Source organism: Natator depressus, chromosome 7 (genome assembly GCF_965152275.1).
Source record: "Natator depressus isolate rNatDep1 chromosome 7, rNatDep2.hap1, whole genome shotgun sequence".
NCBI classification, from domain to species: domain Eukaryota; kingdom Metazoa; phylum Chordata; order Testudines; family Cheloniidae; genus Natator; species Natator depressus.
Genome location: NC_134240.1, coordinates 98,004,683 through 98,028,935, shown reverse-complemented (window position 1 = coordinate 98,028,935; position 24,253 = coordinate 98,004,683). Strand labels below are relative to the sequence as shown.

At 54.6% G+C, this 24,253-nt stretch overlaps 1 protein-coding gene across 1 annotated transcript in view; it reads right to left on the bottom strand.

Annotated features, from left to right (window-relative positions):
• Positions 1-24,253, bottom strand: part of TCERG1L (transcription elongation regulator 1 like) — a 228,077-nt gene that overhangs the window by 14,975 nt on the left and 188,849 nt on the right.

Sequence of the window (24,253 nt, the reverse complement as noted above, 5' to 3'; positions counted from 1 at the left end):
CAGCCCGTGCACGTCGGCGGAAGCACTCTATGTAGAAGTCCAGTCTGCTGTTTCGACCTTCAGGAGGAGTCCACCTAGAATCCTTCTTTTTGTAATGTTGGTAAGGAGGCCTCTGTGGATTAGTATGTTGTTCAGAGGTATTTTGGAAATATTCCTTGAGTCGGAGACGTCGAAAATAGGATTCTAGGTCACCACAGAACTGTATCATGTTCGTGGGGGTGGAGGGGCAGAAGGAGAGGCCCCGAGATAGGACAGCTGCTTCTGCTGGGCTGAGAGTATAGTTGGATAGGTTAACAATATTGCTGGGTGGGCTGAGGGAACCATTGCTGTGGCCCCTTGTAGCATGTAGTAGTTTAGAAAGTTTAGTGTCCTTTTTCTTTTGTAGAGAAGCAAAGTGTGCATTGTAAATGGCTTGTCTAGTTTTAGTAAATTCCAGCCACGAGGAAGTTTGTGTGGAAGGTTGTTTTTTTATGAGAGTATCCATTTTTGAGAGCTCATTCTTAATCTTTCCCTGTTTGCTGTAGAGGATGTTGATCAGGTGATTCCGCAGTTTCTTTGAGAGCGTGTGGCACAAGCTGTCAGCATAGTCTGTGTGGTATGTAGATTGTAATGGATTTTTTACCTTCAGTCCTTTTGGTATGATGTCAGCAGGAGAGTGAGTTTGTGTGTGGGGGGCCGGAGGGTGAGAAAACCTGGATTTGTGCTGGAAATGGCCCAACTTGATTATCATACACATTGTAAGGAGAGTGATCACTTTAGATAAGCTATTACCAGCAGGAGAGTGGGGTGGGAGGAGGTATTGTTTCATGGTCTCTGTGTATATAATGTCTTCTGCAGTTTCCACAGTATGCATCCGATGAAGTGAGATGTAGCTCACGAAAGCTTATGCTCAAATAAATTGCTTAGTCTCTAAGGTGCCACAAGTACTCCTTTTCTTTTTGTATTTTTTCAATCTCTTGGGTTAATTTAAATTGATTTCTCACCCTTACTGTGCATTATTTTATAATTTCACTTACTAGACACCTCTATTTAGCCATCTCTGCTTATCTCCAGTTAAATATATCCTTTGATCTTTATTTATCTGTAATCTGACCATCTGACTACTATTTCCTTAAATAGAGCCTTTAATTCTATTTTTTCTGGAAGTTTCAGTCCATTTATGTGAAAATGTTTATAATCATAAGCCCCTAAAACAGAAAGAGGTTGGCTTTAACTAAAAAACAACAATAAAAAACCCTCTTGTTGAGGATGTGGTGTGGGGCAAGCACAGTTCAAAGCTGGAGAACAGACAGATAGTTAATGGGGGGGAAGAGAGGAGGCTACAGCATCTGCTGCAGCAGCAGCTGACAGCTCCAGGCCCTCGCCTCTCCGGGGCTGAAGCTACAGGGCAAAATGTCACGGGGGTCTCTGAAAGTCATGGAATCTGTGACAAATGCTTATCCTTAACCATAATACTTCCTTCAACCACCCTTCTTCAAGTGTTCCAGCAATTCCATCCTGCATTGCTATTATCCCAGTTCCCCACTGACCCCCAGAGCAACCATTTCATCCTAGATTACATTATATATAGTGACAAAGTTCCTGCTCTACCTTGGTGAGTCTTGCACTTATTGGCAGATTTGCTCGCCTTGGAGTTTCACGGCAGCCCTCAGCTTGGCCGTTTTTCTGAATTCACAGTCCAGGTTGACTCCTCCTGTGTCTGACCAGGAGTTGGGAGGATTTGGGGGGAACCCGGGCCAGCCCTCTACTCCAGGTTCCAGCCCAGGGCCCTATGGAATGCAGCTGTCTAGAGTGCCTCCTGGAACAGCTATGTGACAGCTACAACTCGCTGGGCTACTTCCCCATGGCCTCCTCCCAGCATATTCTTTAATCTCACCATAGGACCTTCCTCCTGGTGTCTGATAATGCTTGTACTCCTCAGTCCTCCAACAGTCCACGTTCTCACTCTCAGCTCCTAGTGCCTCTTGCTTCCACCTCCTCACATATACACCACAAACTGAAGTGAGCTCCTTTTTAAAACCCAGGTGCCCTGATTAGCCTGCCTTAATTGATTCTAGCAACTTCTTGATTGGCTGCAGGTGTTCTAATCAGCCTGTCTTAATTGTCTCCAGCAGGTTCCTGATTGTTCTGGAACCTTCCCTGTTAGGAGACGGAATCGTTTCTTCGTTCGCTCCTGAGCTATCTGCTTTCCTTTCTTTCCTGAAGCCCCCTGGCCCGGATTTTTCACACTTTTCCTTTTGCTTAGTTTCCCCCCCCGCGTTTGGGCCGGACGCTTTGTTTTTTTGGTTTCGCTTTCTCCCGCTTTTCTGAGCTGCGTCAGTGTGCTGGCCGGTTGCCAGCACCCCCCCCCAGACGCCTGCTTTTGGATTTTGCTCTTTGCTTAATTGAAACCCCCAGAGGAGGGGGGGAGGACTGCCGACCCGTTGTCCAGAGAGGGGAGTGGACGCCCCCAGACCCAGCCGTTTTGTTTTTTGCCTGGACTTTTTTCTTATCATTACAACATTCCTAGCTGCCGAGAGCCTTGGGACAGAGCCAACAGCTGCAACAGATGCCAGAGGCCGGAGAACTCGCCCGAGCAGCCGTGAATCATCGTGGAGAGAAGCCGTAAGACTGAGGGATTTCCTTTGAATTATACCCTCAGGGGGGGGAGTTGACTGCGTTCCAGCTGCGTCTGTGGCGGCACAGGGGTGTAGCAGGGAGCTACCCCCAGATCCACCGGTGCCCCCAACCCCCCCACCACTACTACGACTATCACGGCCCCCGCTGCCTCGTCCCTGCTGGCGATCTGCCATCTGCCTTCGGATCCAGCTGTTTGCTTTGGACTTTGCCTTTCGGACCGGACATAACAACCAACCAAACGAGACTCTTTGGACAATTGTGGTGGGTCGTCCTCCCTCCACCCCCACCCCCCGGATTGTTTATCCCATAGTTTACCCCTCCTACCGGACCCCGATTTTCCCCCCCCCCCCTTCTTCCGGTGTCTCCCTGTCTCTCCCTGCTTACAATGGCAGAGATGGAGAGACGCAAGGCCCCTCCAACGAAATTGGTTGTCCCTTCCCCATCTACCCCCCTGCCCACCCCTCCAGATCTCCCCACCGCCTCCATTGTTAGAACCCCTGCCCCCGCCCCCGCTGGGGCCTCGGCAGTGGGAGGCACCGGGGCAATTACTACTGCTGCTTTGGTTTTTGCCCCATTAGATTCTAGGAACCCCCCCCCAGTTAGACGGAAAGGTCGGGGCGGGCCGAAAGGAAAGGGCCCCGCTAATGCCGCTGGGCCCTCCATGGCAGAGGCCGCCCCCACCACTGTGGCCTCATCATCGATTGTGGCACCCCTCCCAGCTGTTCCCTCCACCAGCTCTGCGACCGTCCCTCCCCCGGCCCCCAGGACGTATGCCCGGGCGGCGGCAGGCTCCCCCTTGCCTGCCGCCTCCTCATCTCGCCCACCCACTACCTCCGCTACCATCACTAGCGCCCGGGGCCCTCTTCCCGCCCTGACCAGGAAGCACGGTGTCCGTTGCCTCCTGGTGCCCGCCTCGCCCCACGTGGAGGCGTACGTGCAGGCGTTGGCGAAGGTGGTAGGACCCATGGCCATTGTGGCGGCCTCCAAGATGTATGGGAAGGTCGTTTTCTTTCTGGCTTCGGAGACTGCCGCCCAGGAGGCGGTGGAGAAGGGCCTAGTGGTAGGAGGGGTGTTTATCCCCCTAGAACCGCTAGAAGATCTGGGCGTTCGCCTCGTCCTCACCTCCGTTCCTCCCTTTTTACCTAATGTTGCCCTGTTACCCGCTCTTTCTGCCCTGGGAAAACTTGTTTCTGCTATTAGCCCTCTCCCGTTAGGCTGCAAGGACCCCGCCCTCCGTCACGTCCTCTCGTTCCGCCGGCAAGTGCAGATTTCACTGCCGGCGGGGGTGCGTGACGGAGAGGCGCTTGAGGGGTCCTTCCTAGTTCCCTACCAGGGAGCCCGCTATAGGGTCTTTTATTCCACCGGAGAGGCCCGGTGCTACCTCTGCCGCTCGGCGGGGCATGTCCGTAGGGACTGCCCTTTGGCCCGGGGGAGAGGGGCACCTGAGACCCCCGAGACCCGGCAGGATATCGGCCCTGTCGTTGCCGACACCCCTGGCCACCCGGCACCTGAAACCACCCCTCCTCCCACCCGATCCAACGCTGCCCCCGTCCGGGCCCAAGAGGTATCTTTCCAACAACGCCCGGGCGACCACGGGAGTCCCGCTCTTGCTGCAACCACCTCGGCAGAGCCTCTGGAGGAGAGTGTGGCACAGCTATTACCGGGTGCAGGAGAGGGCTCGCCCCAAGGAGAACCCCCCGCCCCTCCTGCTGCCTCACCGCTATCCCCCCGAACCCCTGAACCTTTGCCTCCGCGCCCCGCTCCGCCCCCTGCTTCTCAACCCCCAGATGATGCTATGGAGGGCTGGACTGTAGTCCAGGGGAAGCGAGGCAAGCGGAGGGCTCGAGCCCCGCTGCATCCATCTGACGCGGAAGCCCCCCGGAAGACCAGGAAGGGAGGTACTGACCTTGAGCCTCCCGCTTCGGCCACGAGTGAGATCCATTCGCTGGTGTTGGGAGGTGAAGATAGACTGGCATTGGAGGGAGGAATCCCCCCTCCGCGAGGGACCCTCCCCTCCGAAGCCCCGGAGGAAGCCCCTTCTAACCGGACACCACCTGAACTCCCTACGAACCCCGACGTGACCGTTGAGGCGGGCCCTAGCGGAGAGGCCCCCAGGGTAGTAGGAGTCGGCCTCTCCTCTGTGTATGCAGAGATTGAGGCCCTAGATTTGACCCCGGTCACCCAGGGAGGGGATGATTTACTGCCGGCCAGCCTCGTTTTAGGCAATCTCACCCCAGGCCCCCTTTCCCCATGTTCTCTCCCCCTGACTGCCTTTCCGGGTGAGCACCCCACGGAAAGTGGTTTACCACCTGATGCCATGGCTGCCACGACCACCCCGAAGCCAGCATCTAGCATTGCTCGGAGCCCCCTCCCTTGCCCCTTAACCCCCGACCCTGCTCAGGAGGCATCTTCTTTTTGCTGCTCGCCTCCTGAAGCCCAGGGCCTTACCTCTGCCCCTGTCCCCACCCCTGTCCCGGTTCAATTTCCCTCCTCCTGCAAGGCTACTGCCGCCCCTGGGGTTATTTCTTTTCCGCCTTTTGCAGACCCCCCCCAGGGAGCAGTCTTTACGTTTTCTAGTTGCGACTCATTAGGAGTTGCGCTTTTCCCCCTGCCATCCCCTTCCACTCCAAGGCACGAGATGGATTTACTAACCCCAGCCTGTCAGACGCCCCGTCGGCGGTCCGCACCCTGCCTACCCGCCTTAGCGGACCTCGAGGCTGTATTAAGAACCCCATCGGGGAGTACCCCGGAAACCGTAACCCCATCCCCCCATGAGCTGCGGCATGCACTACGGCAGTTCTTAGAGCACACCCGTGGTGCCCGCAATAGGGCACAGCTGGCTCTCCAGCGATGGGGGGACTTCGATCAACTTGTTCAGGCCGCAAGGGCCCTTATGAAGGAGGGCAGAGGGCAAGGGAGGCGCGGTGCTGCGGCCTACGAGCGGGCCCGCGGCTTCCGGAAAGAGCTACTTACTTATGGGATGGGACACGGGTTGCTACGCGACCCGCCGGGGGCCATGAGCACCCCCACCAATGAGAACTCCCCACCCCCCCGGCCCTCCGCATGACACCTCTCATTATTGTAACCCTGAATACCAGGGGCTGTAGGATGGCTCTCCGCAGGTCCCAGGTGCTCTCCTACCTTCGGGAGGGGGGGTACTCTGTGGTTTTCCTGCAGGAGACCCACACGGACCCAACCGCCGAGGATAGGTGGCGGCTGGAGTGGGGGGACGGGGTATACTTCAGCCATTGCACGACCTGGCAAGCTGGAGTGGCGACCCTGTTCTCCCCCGCCCTGCGGCCCGAGGTGCTAGGGGTCACTGAGGTCGTACCGGGCCACTTGTTGCACCTCCGAGTTCGTTTGGAGGGGCTCGTGGTCAATCTTGTTAATATCTATGCCCCGCAAGTGAGTTCACAGCGGCCACAATTCTACCAGCAGGTGTCCGATTTTCTCGGCACCCTAGACTCGCACGAGTGCCTGATCCTGGGAGGGGACTTTAACACTACCCTCGAGGAGCGGGACCGCTCGGGGGCCGAGCCGAGCCCGGCCGCCGCGACCATTCTCCGAGACATAGTCGATTATCACTCCCTAGTGGACGTCTGGCGTGACCATCACCCAGATGACACTTCCACGTTTACCTTTGTCCGGGTGGAGGCCCATCGGTCACACCGCTCTCGGTTAGACCGTATTTACCTATCCCGTTTCCATCTTTCACAGGCCCACTCCTCCACCGTGCGGCCGGCCCCTTTTTCCGACCATCATTTAGTTACCGTCACGGTCTCCCTCCGTGCGGAGGGACCGGGGCCGGCCTACTGGCACTTTAATAACAGCCTGCTGGAGGACGAGAGCTTTGTGATGTCCTTCCGGGAGTTTTGGCTGGCCTGGCGGGAGCAGTGGCGTGCCTTTCCCTCGGTGCGGCGCTGGTGGGATCTAGGGAAGGTGCGCGCCAAGCTCTTCTGCCGCAACTACACTCGGGGCGCCAGCCGACGGAGAAATGCAACGATAGAGCAGTTGGAACGGGAGGTCTTAGAGCTGGAGAGGCGCCTGGCCGCCAGCCCCGGGGACCCGTCCCTCTGCGGAGCGTGCCGGGAGAAGCGGGAGGAACTTCGAGCCCTCGAGGACCACCGGGCCCGAGGTGCCTTTGTCCGGTCCCGCATCCGCCTCCTTCGGGAGATGGATCGCGGCTCCCGCTTCTTCTATGCCTTGGAGAAAACGAGGGGGGCCAAAAAACACGTCACCTGCCTTCTAGCGGAAGACGGCACCCCCCTCACGGATCCGGAGGAGATGTGTGGGAGGGCCCGTGACTTCTACGCAAGCCTTTTCTCCCCGGATCCGACCGATCCTGGCGCTCGCGGGGTGCTCTGGGAGGAACTCCCCACGGTCAGCGTGGGCGACCGAGACCGGCTAGAGCTGCCTCTCACCCTGGCCGAGTTCTCGGAAGCCCTCCGCCGCATGCCCACCAATAAATCTCCGGGCATGGACGGGCTGACCGTGGAGTTTTACCGCGCGTTCTGGGACATCCTCGGCCCGGACCTAGTCACTGTCTGGGCTGAGTCTTTGCAGGGCGGGGTCCTCCCTCTGTCGTGCAGGCGAGCGGTGCTTGCCTTGCTGCCGAAGAAGGGGGACCTCCGCGACTTACGAAACTGGCGTCCCCTCTCACTCCTTAGCACGGATTACAAAATCGTAGCGAAAGCAATTTCGCTGCGGCTAGGGTCCGTGATGGCGGACGTGATCCACCCAGACCAGACCTATACTGTCCCGGGTCGCAGCATTTTTGACAACCTCTTTCTAGTCCGAGACCTTTTGGAACTCGGGCGGAGAGACGGTCTGTCGTTCGCCCTCCTGTCTCTTGATCAGGAGAAGGCGTTCGATAGAGTGGATCATGGGTACCTCCTGAGCACCCTGCGGGCGTTTGGATTCGGACCTCAGTTTGTGAGTTTTCTCCGGGTGCTGTACGCCTCCGCGGAGTGTTTGGTTAGGCTCAACTGGACCCTGACCGAACCGGTCAGCTTCGGGCGAGGGGTGCGGCAGGGGTGCCCCCTCTCAGGCCAGCTGTACGCTCTGGCGATCGAGCCTTTCCTCTGTCTCCTCCGCAGGAGGTTGACGGGGTTGGTGCTGCGGGAGCCGGAGCTGCGGCTGGTCCTGTCGGCGTACGCCGATGACGTCCTCCTCGTGGTCCAGGACCCGGGCGACTTGGCGCGAGTGGAGGCATGCCAAGCCATCTATTCAGCAGCCTCCTCCGCCCGAGTCAACTGGGTCAAGAGCTCTGGCTTGGCGGTGGGGGGCTGGCGGCAGGTAAGCTCCCTCCCACCCGCGCTTCAGACCATCCGGTGGAGTGCCGGCCCTCTGCTCTATCTCGGCGTTTACCTTTCTGCCACGCACCCTTCTCCGCCGGAGAACTGGCAAAATTTGGAAGGCGGCGTGATTGAGCGGATCAGGAAATGGACGAGGCTACTCCGATGTCTCTCCCTTCGGGGGAGAGCACTGGTGCTTAACCAACTAGTCCTATCCACGCTCTGGTACCGGCTCAACACCCTAGCCCCGGCCCCGGGTTTCCTGTCCCACCTCCGGAGATTGATTCTGGAGTTCTTTTGGTCAGGATTGCACTGGGCCCCTGTTGGAGTTCTTCATTTGCCCCTGAAGGAAGGAGGGCAGGGCCTGAAGTGTCTGTACACTCAGGTCCGCGTTTTCCGCCTCCAGGCCCTGCAGAGGCTCCTTTATGGTGCAGGTAGTTCGACGTGGAGCATATTGGCGCACGCCTTCCTACGCCGCTTCCATGGGCTCCGATATGACCGGCAGCTCTTTTATCTTTGTCCGAGAGGTTTTCCGCGAGACCTCTCCGGGCTGCCGGATTTCTACCAGGACCTCCTCCGGACCTGGAAACTGTTTTCAACCACCAGGTCTGTGGCGGCCATCGTGGGGGCAGATCTCCTCACGGAGCCCCTGCTACACAACCCCCAACTTCGTGTGCAGGTGGCGGAGTCCCGCACGGTGCGCCAGAGGTTGGTCCTGGCGGGAGTTACGAGGGTCGGGGACCTCCTGGACTACGACCGGGGAGACTGGCTGGATCCCCTGACGCTCGCTCGACGCATGGGGCTCTCCAGCCTTCGCACCCCCCGGCGCGTGCTTCAGGAGGTGGAGGCCGCTTTGACCCCCGCTGCTCGGGCTTATGTCAGCCGAGCCTTGCGCGAGGGCGCACCCCGCCCATCCTTTACCCCAGGCCCACCGGACCTTTCCATCGGGCCCCTACCCTGCCGATCCCAACACACCCCTCATCCTTTCACTGCAAGCCGGCTGCATGAATTGCAACCGGTCGGTTTTCAAGTTGCACCACGGCAATATTTATATACACTCACGCTCCATACCCTTCACGCCCGCACCCTGGTGTCCCGCCCCGACACAAAGTGGCGAGATCTCCTACCACCCTTGGAGGGGGAGCAACCTCGGTGGGCCAGCCTGTACTCCACCTTGGTCCCGAGGCCCGTCGGGGACATCAGTTGGCGGCTCCTTCACGGGGCCGTGAGCACGGGCGTGTTTTTGACACGTTTTACCTCCGTTCCGGAGACTTGCCCCTTCTGTAATGTGAGGGAAACCCTGGCGCACGTCTATTTAGAGTGTGCCAGATTGCAGCCTCTTTTTCGGCTCCTCACAAACATTCTTTTGCGCTTTTGGCTTCATTTTTCCCCTCACCTCTTTATCTATACACTCCCCATCCGTGGCCCCACCAAGTCGCGGGATCTCCTGGTTAGCCTCCTCCTAGCCTTGGCTAAGACAGCCATTTATAAGACCAGAGAGCGGAGGTTGGCTCATGAGGCGTCCTGCGATTGTAGGGCCGTTTTCCGATCCTCAGTACATTCACGCATCCGGGCGGAGTTCCTCTGGGCGGCGTCCACCGACTCCCTTGACACCTTCGAGGAACGGTGGGCGCTGTCCGGGGTTCTCTGCTCGGTGACCCCGTCCGGTTCCCTCCGTCTGACCCTCTGATTGAGGGACAGAGCGAGAGATGCCAGCCACAGCCGTTAGCTGCTGTGAATACCATCATTATTGTTATTTAGGAGGGGTCTTATAATACATGGATGTGCCCCCCTCCCTCCCAGCCACCCACCCCGCAGCCGTGCCCATCTTGTCGGGCACTCTCAGGAGAGGGAGGGTCGGTGACCCTGGGCGCGGCACTAGGTAACTCGAGGGGGTGGAAGACCACGAGTGTCGAGGAAGCCCCCCCGCTCTAGGCCACCAGGTAACTCAGGAGGGTGGAAGACCACGAGTGTCGAGGAAGCCCCCCCGCTCTGGGCCTGGGCTAGCCTGAACACCTCTCCCTCCTGAAAGCTGTTGTGTTATACCTTCTGATTGCGTTGTTTTGTTGCTAAGTTTTTCTTTATCTTTTTGTAATCTCTGTAACTGTTACAAATAAATTTCTTTTCTGTTTCAAAAAAAAAAAAAAAAAAAAAAAAAACTTCCCTGTTACCTTACCCAAAGAAAAGGGACCTACTTAGCCTGCTCTCCTGCTACTGCCCTCCGGCCTGGGCTTTCCTTGCTTTTTGCCCCTGCTTTCGACTTCCCCCCCGACCGGGCCAGACGCTCTCCCCACTTTCTTTTCTTTTTGTTGTTTTTTTCTCTCTCTGCTGTTGCTAGAGTGCTAGCCGGCTGTCGGCCGGCTGTTAGCTTCCCCCGCTCATCCTCGGATGCTGGTGCCACTCCAGCTGAAACCCACCCCCCCACCCCGAGAGGGGGGGCCTGCTGACCCACTCCCCGGAGGGGGGTGAAGCGGAGGGACCCAGCCCCTAGACCCAGCCGCTTGCTGTTTGTTTGTGGACCCGTATTTGGCGGAGAGGAATTTTTATCATCTGCTCCGGCATCCCTGGAATTTTGCAGCTGCAGAGAAAGTCCGGAACAGAGAGAAAGAGAAACAGCCGTCTACCAGAGGAACACCGCCCGGGAAACTTACAAATCGCCGTGGAGGGGGCCCAAGACTGAGTAACTTTCGAACTGCGCTCTCGTGTGGGGGGAGGCCTTGACTGTGTCGTGACTGTGTTTGTAGGACACAGGGGATGTGGCACAGAGCTGCGCCCCAATCCATCTGTGTCCTCCCAACCCCCACACTACTATCCTCATCACTGCCCCCTCCATCGTCATTGCTGGCTGTTTAACATCTGCGTCTGGACTTAGCTGCTCGCCCTGATTCCGCTGTGTGGGCCAGAAGCACCAGCCAACCAAACAGGACTCTCTGGACAAGCGTACGGTGGTTCATGTGCCCCCCGCCCCTGAACTGCCCATCCCACAGCCTGTCCCTTTTTACCTGACCCGCCGCTGCCATGCCCACCGTTTCCCCAGCCTCTAGGGGAGCCCCCCCAACCGGCGGGAAAGGCCAGGGCAAGAAGGGGAAGGGCCCCGCTAAAACCACCAGGCCCTCCGTGGCAGGGGCCACCCCCACTGCTGCGGCCCCGCCACTGACCACGTCGTCCCTCCCCGCTGCCCCCTCCACCAGCTCTGCGGGTGTCCCTCCCTCATCCCCCCCGGACATATGCCCGGGCGGTGGCAGCCCCTGCGCCCACCGCCTCCGCCACCATCAACAGCGGCCGGGGCCCCTTCCCCACCATGACAAGGAAGCACGGTGTCCGATGCCTCCTGGTGCCCACCTCGCCCCACGTGGAGACCTACGTGCGGGCGTTGGCGAGGGTGGTGGGGCCCTCGGCCATTGTGGCGGCCTCCAAAATGTATGGGAAGGTCGTCTTCTTCTTAGCATCGGAGGCTGCCGCCCACGAGGCGGTGGAGAGGGGCCTGGCGGTGGGGGGGGGTGTTTGTCCCCCTAGAGCCGCTAGAGGACCTGGGCGTCCGCCTGGTCCTGACCTCTGTCCCTCCTTTTCTCCCCAATGCTGCCCTGTTACCCACCCTTTCCACCCTGCGGAAACCTGTTTCTGTCATCAGCCCTCTTCCGTTGGGCTGCAAGGACCCCACCCTCCGTCACATCTTTTCCTTCCGCCAGCAAGTGCAGCTTCTACTGCCGTCGGCAGTGCATGATGGAGAAGGGGTCCTTCCTAGTCCCCCACCAGGGGGCCCATTACCGGGTGTATTTCTCCATGGGGGAAGCCCAGTGTTACCTCTGCCGGGCGTCGGGGCATGTCCGGAGGGACTGCCCCTTAGCCCGGCAAGGAGGGGCATCTGGGATCCCTGAGACCCGGCAGGACATCGGCCCCGTCATTGCCGACGCCCCTGGCTGCCCGATACCTGAACCCGCCCCCCCCCTCCTCTTCGGACCACCACTTCTCCCGCTCAGGCCCAAGGAGCACCTCCCCTACAACGCCCAGATGAGCGGGAGAGCCCCGCCCTCGCTGCTGGCAATCTGGTGGGGCCTATGGAGGAGGGTGTGGCAGAGATACCACCACGCATGGGAGAGAGCCTGCCCCAGGGAGAATCCTCCCTCCCTTATGGCGCCCCACTGTCCCCCCCCCCCAAGTCCCTGAGCCATCGCCTTTACCCCCTGACATGACCCCTGATAACCAGCCCCCAGATGATGCCATGGAGGGCTGGGCCCTAGTCCAGGGGAAGCGAGGCAAGCGGAAGGCTCGAGCTCTGCCTCATCTACCTGAGGCGGAGGCCTCCCGGAAGACCAGGAAGGGGGGCACTGATGCCGAACCTTCCGCTTTTCCCACGAGTGCGTCCCACCCACCGGTGTCAGCTGGGAAAGATGTGGTAGCACCGGAAGGTAGTGTCTCCCCTCCACGGGAGACCCCCCTCTCCGAGACCCTCGAGGAAGCCCCTTCTGTCCTGACACTACCCGAAGCCCCCGTGAACCCCGAGGCAACCATCGTGGTGGGTGCCAGCAAGGAGAACCCTGGGGCGATGGAAAGTGTCCTCTCCTCCATGTTCGAGGAGATCGAGGCTCTAGATCTGACCCCGGTCGCCCAGGGGGAGGACGACCTTTTGCCAGCAAACTCGATTTGGGAGACCTCACTCCACCCCTTTTCCCCATGCTCCCTCCCCCTAACTCCCGCTTTTGCTCCCACCTCCGAGGAGCCCCTGGACTCCTCCATCGACCCGGCCGATGATGGCACCCCGCTGACGACCACCGAGCCTGCTCAGGTGACAGCTGGCGCCACGCGGCCGGGTCACGAGTCGCCAGGGGCACCCCCCATTGGTGCAGAGCAATCGATTTCCTTCCCGGGCGGGGGCCCAACAGAAGATAATCCACCTCCTGATGCTGTGGCCGCTAAATCCACCATAGAGCCCGGGCGGGTATCACTGAGAGCTCCCTCCTGACCCCCTTAACCCTCGAGTGTGATCAGGAGGCGCCACCATCCAGCTGCTTGCCTCCCAAAACCCAGAAACTCGCCTCTGCCCCTACCCCTATCCAATTTACCTCCTGCAATGTTATTGCCACCACCGGGGCTGTCTCCTTCCCTTTCCCAACTGATGACCCCCAGGGAGCGGCCTTTGTGTTCTCCTGCCTCGACCCATTAGGAGCTGCTACCTTCCCTCAACCGCCCCCTATTGCCCCAGAGCTTGAGGCGGGCCTAGAAGCTCCAGCCCATTAGGCACCCTGTCAGGGGTCCGCACCCTGCTTGTCCGTTTTAGTGGACCACCGGGCTGCACCAAGGGCCCCGCCGGGGAACAATCGGGAAACCGTAACCCCACCCCCCCATGACCTGCGAGGAGAGCTGCAGAACTTTTTAGAGGATGTCCGTGGCTCCCACAACAAGGTACAGCTTGCTCTCCAGCGATGGCGGGATTTTTTTCAAATCCTCCGGGCCACAAGGGCCCTCATGGGGGAAGGTAAAGGGACGGGGAAGCAGGATGCTGCGGCCTACTGGCGGGTCCGCGTCCTCCGTGACCAATTACTCACCTACGGGATGGGTCAAGGACTGTTGTGTGGCCTGCTGGGGGATACGAGCGTCCCTGCCAGTGAGGATCCCCCCCCGGTCCCCCCCATGACACCTCTCACCATCGCAACGCTGAACACCCGGGGCTGTAGGATGGCTCTCCGCAGGTCCCAGGTGCTCTCCTTCCTTCGGGAGGGAGGGTACTCTGTGAATTTCCTGCAGGAGACCCATATGGATCCGACCGCCAAAGATAGTTGGCGGCTGGAGTGGGGGGACAGGGTCTACTTTAGCCATTCCACGATTCGGCAGCCTGGAGTGGCGACCCTGTTCTCCCCCGACCTACGGCCCGAGGTGCTAGGGGTCGCCAAGGCTGTGCCGGGTCGCCTGCTGCATCTCCGGGTCCTTATAGAGGGGCTCGTGGTTAACCTCGTTAACGTCTATGCCCCGACATCGGGCCCGGAGCGGCTGCAATTCTATCAGCAGGCGTCCGCCTTCCTTGGCAGCTTAGATTCTCAAGAGTGCCTGGTCCTGGGAGGGGATTTTAATACCACCCTTGAGGAGCGAGACCGTTTGGGGACCGAGCAGAGCCCGGCCGCCATGGACACCCTCTGAGAGATAGTTGAACATCATTCCCATCTGGACATCTGGCGTGACCACCACCCGGATGACACTTCCACGTTCACCTTTGTCCGGGTGGAAGCCCATCGGTCGAGCCACTCCCAGCTGGACTGCATTTATTTATCACGCTTCCATCTCTCAAGAGCCCACTCCTCCAGCATTCTGCTGGCCCCATTTTCTGACCATCACCTAGCCACCATGACAGCCTCCCTCTGTGCGGAGAGGCTGGGGCCGGCCTATCAGCATTTTAAAAACAGCCTGTTGGAGGATGAAGGCTTCGTGACGACCTTCTGGGAATTCTGGCTGGCCTGGCAAGGGCAGCGGCGTGCCTTTCCCTCAGCGCGGCGATGGTGGGACCTGGGGAAGGTGCGCGCTCGGCTTTTCTGCTGCGACTACACCCGGGGCACCAGCTGACGGAGAAATGTAGTAATAGAGCAGTTGGAACGGGAGGTCTTAGAGCTGGAGAGGTGTTTGGTCGCCAGCCCGAAGACCCGCTCCTCTGCGGAGCGTGCCGGGAGAAGCGGGAGGAGCTCCGGGCCCTCGAAGACCAGTGGGCCTGGGGCGCCTTTGTTTGATCCCGCATCCGCCTCCTTCGGGAGATGGATTGCGGCTCCCGCTTCTTCTATGCCCTGGAGAAAACAAGGGGGGCTAAGAAACAGATCACCTGCCTCCTGGCAGAAGACGCCACCCCCCTCATGGAACCGGCGGAGATGTGCGGGAGGGCCTGAGCCTTCTACATAAGTCTTTTCTCCCCAGATCCGACCGACCCTAGCGCTTGCAGAGTGCTTTGGGAGGAGCTCCCTACAGTCAGTGCGAGCGACCGAGACCGGCTAGAGTTGCCTCTCACTCTGTCTGAGTTCTCGGAAGCCCTCCATCGTATACCCACTCATAAGTCTCCAGGCATGGACGAGCTGACCGTGGAGTTCTACGGCGTGTTTTGGGACGTCCTCGGCCCAGACCTAGTCACCGTCTGGGCCGAGTCTCTGCAGAGCGGGGTCCTCCCTCTTTTGTGCAGGCGAGCTGTGCCCACCTTATTGTCAAAAAAGGGGGACCTCTGCGATTTACGAAATTGGCGTCCCATCTCGCTCCTCAGCACGGACTACAAAATCGTAGCGAAAGCAATCTCACTGCGGCTAGGGTCTGTGCTGGTGGACGTGATCCACCCAGACCAGGCCTACACCATCCTGGACCACAGTATCTTTGATAACCTATTTCTGGTTTGGGACCTTTTGGAACTTGGGCGTAGAGACGGTCTGTCATTCGCCGTCCTGTCCCTAGCTCAGGAGAAGGCATTCGATAGGGTGGACCACGGGTACCTCCTGAGCACTCTGCAGGCGTTTGGCTTCGGACCCCAGTTTGTGGGTTTTCTCCGGGTGCTGTACACTTCCGCAGAGTGTCTGGTTAAGCTCAACTGGACCCTGACTGAACCTAGCTTTGGGCGAGGAGTACAGCAGGAGTGCCCCCTCTCGGGCCAGCTGTACACGCTGGCGATCGAGCCCTTCCTCTGTCTCCTTCGCAGGAGGTTGACAGGGTTGGTGCTGCGGGAGCCGGAGCTGCGGCTGGTCCTGTCGGCATACTCTGATGACGTGATCCAGGACCCCAGCGACTTGGCGTGGGTGGAGGCTTGCCAGGCCATCTATTTGGCAGCCTCCTCCGCCCAGGTCAACTGGGTCAAGAGCTCTGGCTTGGCGGTAGGAGACTGGTGGCAGGCGAGCTCCCTCCCACCCGCGCTTCAGACCATCCGGTGGAGCGCGGGTCCGCTGCTCTACCTCGGCGTTTACCTTTCTGCCACACATCCCTCTCCGCCGGAAAACTGGGAAAATTTAGAGGGCGGGGTGATAGAGTGGCTCCGGAAATGGACGAGACTACTCCGATGTCTCTCCCTCCGAGGGAGAGCGCTGGTGCTTAATCAACTAGTCCTGTCCATGCACTGGTACCGGCTCAACACCCTGGTCCCAGCCCCGGGTTTCCTGACCAACCTCCAGACATCGATTCTGGGGTTCTTTTGGTCAGGAATGCACTGGGCCCCTGTAGGGTTTCTTCATCTACCCCTGAAGGAAGGAGGACAGGGCGTGAAGTGTCTACACACTCAGGTCCGTGTCTTCCGCCTCCAGGCCTTACAGAGGCTCCTCTGTGGTGCAGGCAGTTCGGGGTGGAGCACACTGGCGCACGCCATCCTGCGCCGCATACGAGGGCTCCTATATGACCGGCAGCTCTTTTATCTCCATCCGGGAGGTCTTCCGCGAAACCTCTCAGGGCTGCCAGTCTTCTACCAGGACCTCCTCCGGACTTGGAAACTCTTTTTAACGACCAGGTCCGTGGCGGTCACCAAGGGGATAGATCTCCTCGCGGAGCCCCTGCTACACAACCCCCAGCTCCGTGTGCAGGTGGCGGAGTCCCGCTCAGTGCGCCAGAGCTTGATCCTGGCAGAAATCACGAGAGTCGGAGACCTCCTGGACTATGATCGGGGAGACTGGCTGGATCCCCTGACGCTCGCCCGGCGCATGGGGCTCTCCAGACCTCACACCCCCGGCGCGTACTTCAGGAGGCGAAGGCCGCTTTGCCGCCAGCTGCTCGAGCTTACCTCGACCAGGTCCTGCTCGAGGGCACGCCCAGCCCACCCTCTACCCCAGGCCCACCGGACCTTTTAATCGGACCCCTGCCCCGCAGACCCAATCGACCCCCTCACCCCTTCACTGTGAGCCGGCTGCATGAACTGCAGCCGGTACGCTTCCAAACCGCGCCAAGGAAACATCTATACACGCTCTTGCTCCACACCCTTCATGCCCTCACCCTAGTGTCCCGCCCCGACACAAAGTGGCAAGACCTTCTGCCACCTTTGGAGGGTGAGCATCCCCGGTGGGCCAGCCTATATTCCACCTTGGTTCCGAGGGCCGTCGGAGACATCAGTTGGCGGCTCCTTCATGGAGCTGTGAGCACGGGCACATACTTGGCACGGTTCACCCCCGTCCCAGATACTTGTCCCTTTTGTGGTGTGAGGGAAACCCTAGCGCACATATATTTGGAGTGTGCCAGGCTGCAGCCCCTGTTCTGGCTCCTTGCAAATCTTCTATTATGTTTTTGGTTGCATTTTTCCCCTCACCTTTTTATTTATGCACTCCCCATCCGTGGCCTCACAAAGTCGCGGGATCTCCTAGTTAACCTCCTCCTGGCCCTGGCTAAAACAGCCATCTATAAAACCAGAGAGAGGAGGTTGGCCGATGGAGTTTCCTGTGACTGTGGGGCTGTTTTCCGATCCTCGGTCCGTTCACGTATTCGGGCGGAGTTCCTCTGGGCGGCGTCCACCGACTCCCTTGATGCTTTTGAGGAGCAGTGGGCGCTGTCCGAGGTTCTCTGCTCGGTGTCCCCTTCCAGGTCCCTTTGTCTGACCCTTTGATTGGGGGAGAGAGTAAGGGACCCCAGCCCCAGCCATTGCTGCTGCGGACACCAACACCTTAGAGGGGTCCTTTCACACGTGGGTGCACGTGCCCCCCCCCCCCCCGGATTGTCCACCCCACAGCCTGCCCCTCTTGTTGGGTGCTTTCAGAGGAGGGTATTGTTGGTGACACTCGGGCGTGGTGCCAGGTAACTCGAGGGGGTGGAAGACCACAAGAGTCGATGAAGCCCCCCGCTCTGGGCCCAGGCAAGCTTGAATACTTCCCTCCCCTGAAGCTAATGAGAAAACAATTGTGATTGGTTGCTGTGTTACACATTGCATATGCTGCTGTTTTTACTTTGTAAGTGTGTTATGCAAATAAAAAACATCTTTTGCTTCAAAAAAAAATACTCTCCTATAGCCATCTGGCCTGACCCTGTCACTGTGTGTGTGTGTGTGTATATATATATATATATATACACACACACTTTAAAAGGGCTTAATTCAACAAACAAGAGCCATTTAGTAACATTATGAAAGCTCAGCTCAATCTAAACAAGTATATACACAAATCAATGGAATGGAGAGAAACACTCTAATGGGGAGCATCTGCCTTGTCCTTTTAAACTGTATACTCTTCGTTGGAGGGACTGTGCCTCCATCTGTTTTTGGAAAGCAGTGGCACTTTAGGTGATAGAATAATCTAAATAATAATAATAATAAATTGTAACAAAAAGACTTCCTGATGTTCACAGAAACATCCCTGTGGTTCCTCACTCTGAATGTGTTATTTCTTTAGGAAGCCATCAGAGGCAAGCATGCAAACGACACTGCCTCTTTTGGTGCAGAATTATCTTTCTAGTGCCCCAGGCGGACTCATTTTGCTGCCATCAGCTCAATTATCAATCAAGCATTTTCCTTTGCAGCCAAGTCCCTGATATCAGAAGCATCATTAAATTCATAAGGCCAGAGGGGACAAAACATCAGAGATGAGGATCTTTTATTTTCTTATTGAACTTTGCCCAGAAACGTTTATGATGTGGCATCCTCAATACATAGGAGTTAAATCCCTAGCATGGCTTTCAAATTCCTACATCTAATTACAAAGAAGAGTAAATCACAAAAAATAAAATAAGTAAGTGAAATATATTAACTATTCCTTTTTTAAATAATCAACCAGGAAACTTCTGATTATGTAAAATGGATCTAAAGGAATTGGCTTTGCTACTAGAAAACACTGGGAGCCAGAAAGTTTCAAAGTTATCTCAAGCAAATGTATAGAATTTAAAAAGACTGGTTAACTTAAAAGTTGCTAGTTAAACTGTTACTCTCCCTTATGTCCTTCTCTAACATGATGCCCCTGGATGGGTCATCATCTGTGAGGACTGAATGTGGATCCCTGGATCTAGAAGCACAAATCTCTAGAGCCCTGGGAATTTTTTTTATTCTTTTATGATTTATTTTTCAGGACTTTCATGTTATTTTGTTTAATCCATTTTATCCATACAAAAGGGGTGTATGCATGGGGTTGATGGCCCTGGATAGGGTGGGGTTTGCAGAGCAAGCTGGCCCCGTAGACACTGCACAGTGGCAGCTCCTGTCCTACGGGACTGGGCCCAGTTCCTTGTTTCAGGTGTTGCAACCCCATGCATGGGGTCACAGTGCTGCTCAGGTTTGGCTCAGTCACCCCTCCATCATGATGACAGAATAGAGGCCGAGCCAAATTTGAGTGAGTGGTACCGTGATCCCATGCACCAGCAGCAACTCCACTCACTCAAATTTGGCCTGGCTGCCCCCTTTTCATGACGGAGGGGCAGTCAGGCCAAACCTGAGCAGTAGCGAGACTCTGTTCATGAGGTCACAAAGCCTGGAACAGGGTGCCAGGCCCAGGCCTTCAGGACACCAGCTGCGACTGCAGGGTGAGTTTTTTGTTTTATTTCATTTTATACACTGATTATGATTTCATTTCATGTTATTTTGCATTTGCAAAAAAACCAGGGCTCTAAAAATTTCTTGTCGCCTGAGCCTAAGAATCAGTGTAACTTAGTTCAAAGGCTGTAGCAGCCCTAAACCCCTAGAGGTGGAATAGCCACTATAGGGGACAGAGAGCCACGTTATGTTAGTGTGGTAACACTTCCCAGGTCTCCTTGTATCTTGTGGTTCAATATCAAATTAGACCAGATGAAGGACTTCTCCATTCTGAGTAATCAGCTCTGGGGATCTCTACTCCTGCAACTGTCTTCTGGAGTCTGTCTATGGCATATGACTGAGGGATGGCTTATCATTTTGTCTTCCCTTTTTATCCTTGGTATTTTTTAAATCTCCCCCGAGTATACACACAAATTTTGTTTGGAAAAAAAAAAAGTTGGGCTATTAAAGTCATTATTGTTTTAGTTGCTGCTATAAAGCTCTGCATGCTGTTCCAGCTGTTTGTAATGGACATTTTAGAAATGAATTTGAAACAGTAAATATCCTGACTACAATAAACTAAACTCCATGTGAACATTGTACTGTGGTCTTTCTACTGGTTACATGCTACTTTGTGAAAGATCTGGAGAATGCAGAATGGAAGACAGGTAGAGATGATATCCAGAATTCAAGCAAGAAAATCCTCCCAGAACAAACCATGACCTCTGCAGCCTTATCCTAGCACAGAAAGAAGAGAAAGCAGAGATTTGAGTTTGCTTTTTAATAACACATTTGTGCTTTTCACCAGTGTTCAAAGCACAGTGAACACATTCATTAAATTCAATATATTGAGTTTGAAGGGTGTGTTTAGAAGTTTAAGGAAGTTGGAATACTTCATATTACTCTTAACTATGGGGCAAAGATATGTGAATAGATTCCAAGGCTGTAAGTTTAATATAAAAATTTATAAGAACAGAAAAGAACAAAGAGTAAAAGATTCCCAGACTGATGACAAAGAATGCCAAAGCATGACACCAGTTAGTGAGGCCATGCAAAAGTGGCAAGACATGGTTAGCTAGGCTGCCCTGTAGGAGATAGAGTCCACGTGATGTTATTGTTGTGGGCCTGTCTGGAAAAAGCAGCCTTGGAAGAAACTGTACATTATAGCATAGTTTTAATTCTGCTGCTCAGTTACAGCAGGAGCTATCTATTTAAGTGGACCTATGGGCTGCTTACCCCAAGTACTGGCCAGCCGCCATCAGCAGCAAAAGTTACATCAATGTGTGATAACTACTGCTATCTGTTGCATGAAATTTCAGGGGTGAGTGTGTGTGAGACAGAGATCATAGGAACTCTATTGCCTAAATACTACCATAAAAGTTATTGACATTTTAAAGTGTGTGCAATCCTGACACTCTTTAATAGCTGAATCCCATAGGACTATGAACTCTATTACTACTCCACACGCATAAACAACATGCACGTCCTTTAGTATAATAACGTTAAATCAACCAGAGCAGCATGCCTCATATAAAGACGAGGGGGCCAGAGGTGTTTTCCACCCCTTTTCCATCCTCTGAATACTGGGAGTGTAACTTAGTGTAACTCAGGGCTCTCTAAATCAGGGGTGGCCAACGTGTGACTCCGGAGCCACATGCGGCTCTTTAGAAATTAATATGCGGCTCCTTGTATAGGCACCGACTCCGGGACTGGAGCTACAGGCACCAACTTTCCAATGTGTCAGGGGGTGCTCACTGCTCAATCCCTGGCTCTGCCACAGGCCCTGCCCCCACTTCACCCCTTCCCGCCTCCTCCCCTGAGCCTGCCATGCCCTCGCTCTTCCCCCTCCCCCCCAGAGCCTCCTGTATGTCACAAAACAGGAGCTGCCGAGAGGGAGGTGCTGATCGGTGGAGCGGCCGGTGAGCGGGAGGCGCTGGGAGCCATGGGCGGGGGGAGCTGATGTGGGGCTGCTGACGTATTACTGTGGCTCTTTGGCAATGTACATGGGTAAATTCTGGCTCCTTCTAAGGTGCAGGTTGGCCACCCCTGCTCTAATTGTGTTGCACTGTATCAGCCCCCTAGTGGCCACTGCAGTTGCAGGTGTCTCTTGAATTGAGAGCACTCCAGTCATGCTCTAGCACAGCCATGACAACCGGAGGACTGGTGGTGGGTGACAGAGAGCCAGAGTAGTTATTTCTATGTCTGCCAGGGGTTCCTAGAGTGTGTGTCAAAATCTGACCCTTCATCTCCAGTAAACCTATAACTGCATTAGTTTGTGTCTATATGAGTGCCTTATTTGACATGCCTTCACTCATCGAAGGGGGCAACTACAGAAATGGAGGGACTGGGTTACACAGAACCGCCATCCACAACCTAGCAGAAAATGAAATTTATTTTACTAATGGTTAATGTGAGTAGGGGCATAGTTCTGCAGTCCCTAATAAGGCGTAACTGCCTTTGACGTCACTCTAAATTTTGCCTTTGTACAGAATAGTCAGGACTGGGCCCTGGAGCTGACACAATCCTAAATAGGAGATATATAATTGAGACCTGGCTTTGAAATAGGAGAACTTGCCATACACTTACATGTAGTGCTATTGTTTTACACTTTAATAAATAAAATCATATCACTGAAAACTATATTTATGTTTAACATTCTATTATTCACACACACATATACATATTTTATATATGTACACACACACACACACTCAAAATGTGGCATACAAACAGAATATTCTGTGCTAAACAGAAGTCTGGTGTGCTTTGTATTCTTAAAAATGCCTGCAGCAGCACTAGTGCTATTCAAAGAAATCATCTTTGAAAAAACAATGGCACTGCCGGAAAATGGCAAACGATATTTAAATAATCAGTGTGAAATAGCAGTAATGACCTCACTCCACTGCACTTCTTGAGGAAGTTATTACCAACTGGGATTAACCATCAACTTGCCCTGGACAGTTCATGTTTAGTAAGTGCCTTGGGCCTCAGTCATTAAGGAATGTAGAATCAATATATATTTAAGTGATAACGGAAATGGCAAATTCCTGATTGTTCTAACAAGTTAATCTGAATTTCAGCAGTGTGCAACAATTTCAAAATGCCTTTCCTATAACAACCCTGATCCTTTTAAACTTTGACCATGCCAGAGGAATCCCTGAATTATTGCACATTTATGGTGCTATAAAACATGATTAGTAATATTTTGAAGTATTCTGCACATTAATAATGAAATCTTAATAAAACAAGTTTGGTTTGTAGATAATTTACTGCTAGACTGCAGACACACATCTTAAATTCTGTCACCCCCACAGTTTGTGGATTATTGATTAAAAACTTTCCCGCACCCTACAGAGTGTGTGTTGGGGTGGGGATGGGGGAGGGTAAAGATATGTGCCACCACTTTGAAATGCTTTTGCTTAAAATCACATAGTTTCCTATAGGAAATATATTTGGGGTCTCTATCATCCTTTTGATGCAGGGAACATTAAAGGCCCTGATTCTATAACACTTATATATCTGAGTAGCCCACTGAATACAGTGGGACTATGCATGTACATAGTTATGTATGTGCATAATTGTTTGCAGGATCAGGATCAGTACAATGTCTGTTAATTCCAATAGGATTTTATACTTGAATCCATCAGTGTATTGAGAGCAGAGGAGACATTGGGGGCCTAATTTTGTGGATGCAATTTTATGGCCACAATATTAGACAGATCTGTAATTCAGATTGTGGTGCGGATTATGGGACTGATATGTCTGATTTATTCTAGCTGTAATTTAAATGTACACTTTATCTACCTAGTCATAATGTTGATTATACAATATTAAAATGGCCTGGACAACTCCAAGCACTCCAATAACTAATAATAATCTGGGGTCCAGATTCACTGGTCTAGCTGAGGTGTGCTCAGCGCAAGATTGGAAAATGGGGAAAGACGGTTTTATGTCACTTTTGCATTCCCTTGACTCTGTGGTAAGTCTGAGGCCACAGAGGCTACTGGCATAAATCCAAGTAGGCTGGTCTAATTTACAGACAGCAACCAATGGCCCTATCATATGGTCAACAATTGAGTGCAGTTTGCTCCTCTGCAAAAAAGAGTCAACATCTCTACACCCGAAACCTGCACAACTTTCAGGAACTGGGTGGATTCCAGGGGATCTGCAGGAGGCAAGAGGCACTTGTGCAGATGCTCCTTGCATCCTTGCTGCTGCCCAGCTTCACTGGTCCCTGGTAATCCAGCTCTTGTGGGAAATGTGCTTTCAGGGTCTTCTCTCTTCATAAAAGTGAGTTATCAGGCTGTATTAACCTGTGTTGCTTTCCCCTGATGCTTTGAGCAAAACATGGTTTGAGCCCAGCCAGTCCCACCTGCCTTTTAAACTTCAACTATATTAAGCTGGAACCAGGCCGAGTTCCTATGACCAGAGAGAAGAGCAGATGGCATAGTGCCCTACTGTGGCTCCAGTCTCATGATCACAAATAGTCATGGAGGGAAACATGGAGCTATTAATGCTTGTGTCATTCATCTTTGCCTGATATCTAACAAAACACTACATAGCAAGGAATGTACTGCAGCTGCAATTAGTGGAGGCCCCTGGGCTGAAGCCCCCTCCCTTCAGTATAAGAGAGAGTGTGTGGCTGGCAGGGTGTTCGCTATTAGAACCCCGGACCTTTGGAGCTCACTTCTCCCCCAGGTTTGTAAAAAGGTGAAGTGTTAGCTTTCAGGGCAACCTCCAAGGTCTCCCTTTCCCTTTGTCTCAGGATGAAATGGGTGTTGGGTAGGGCTGGGTATGGGATTCTAGGGACTGTATGTAAGGTCGATTTATTTCAGTTATATTGATGTTGTTGCTGACTATTTGATTCCATCAGGGGGAATTGACAGATCTTTTAATTTCGGTGTATTTAAAAAAA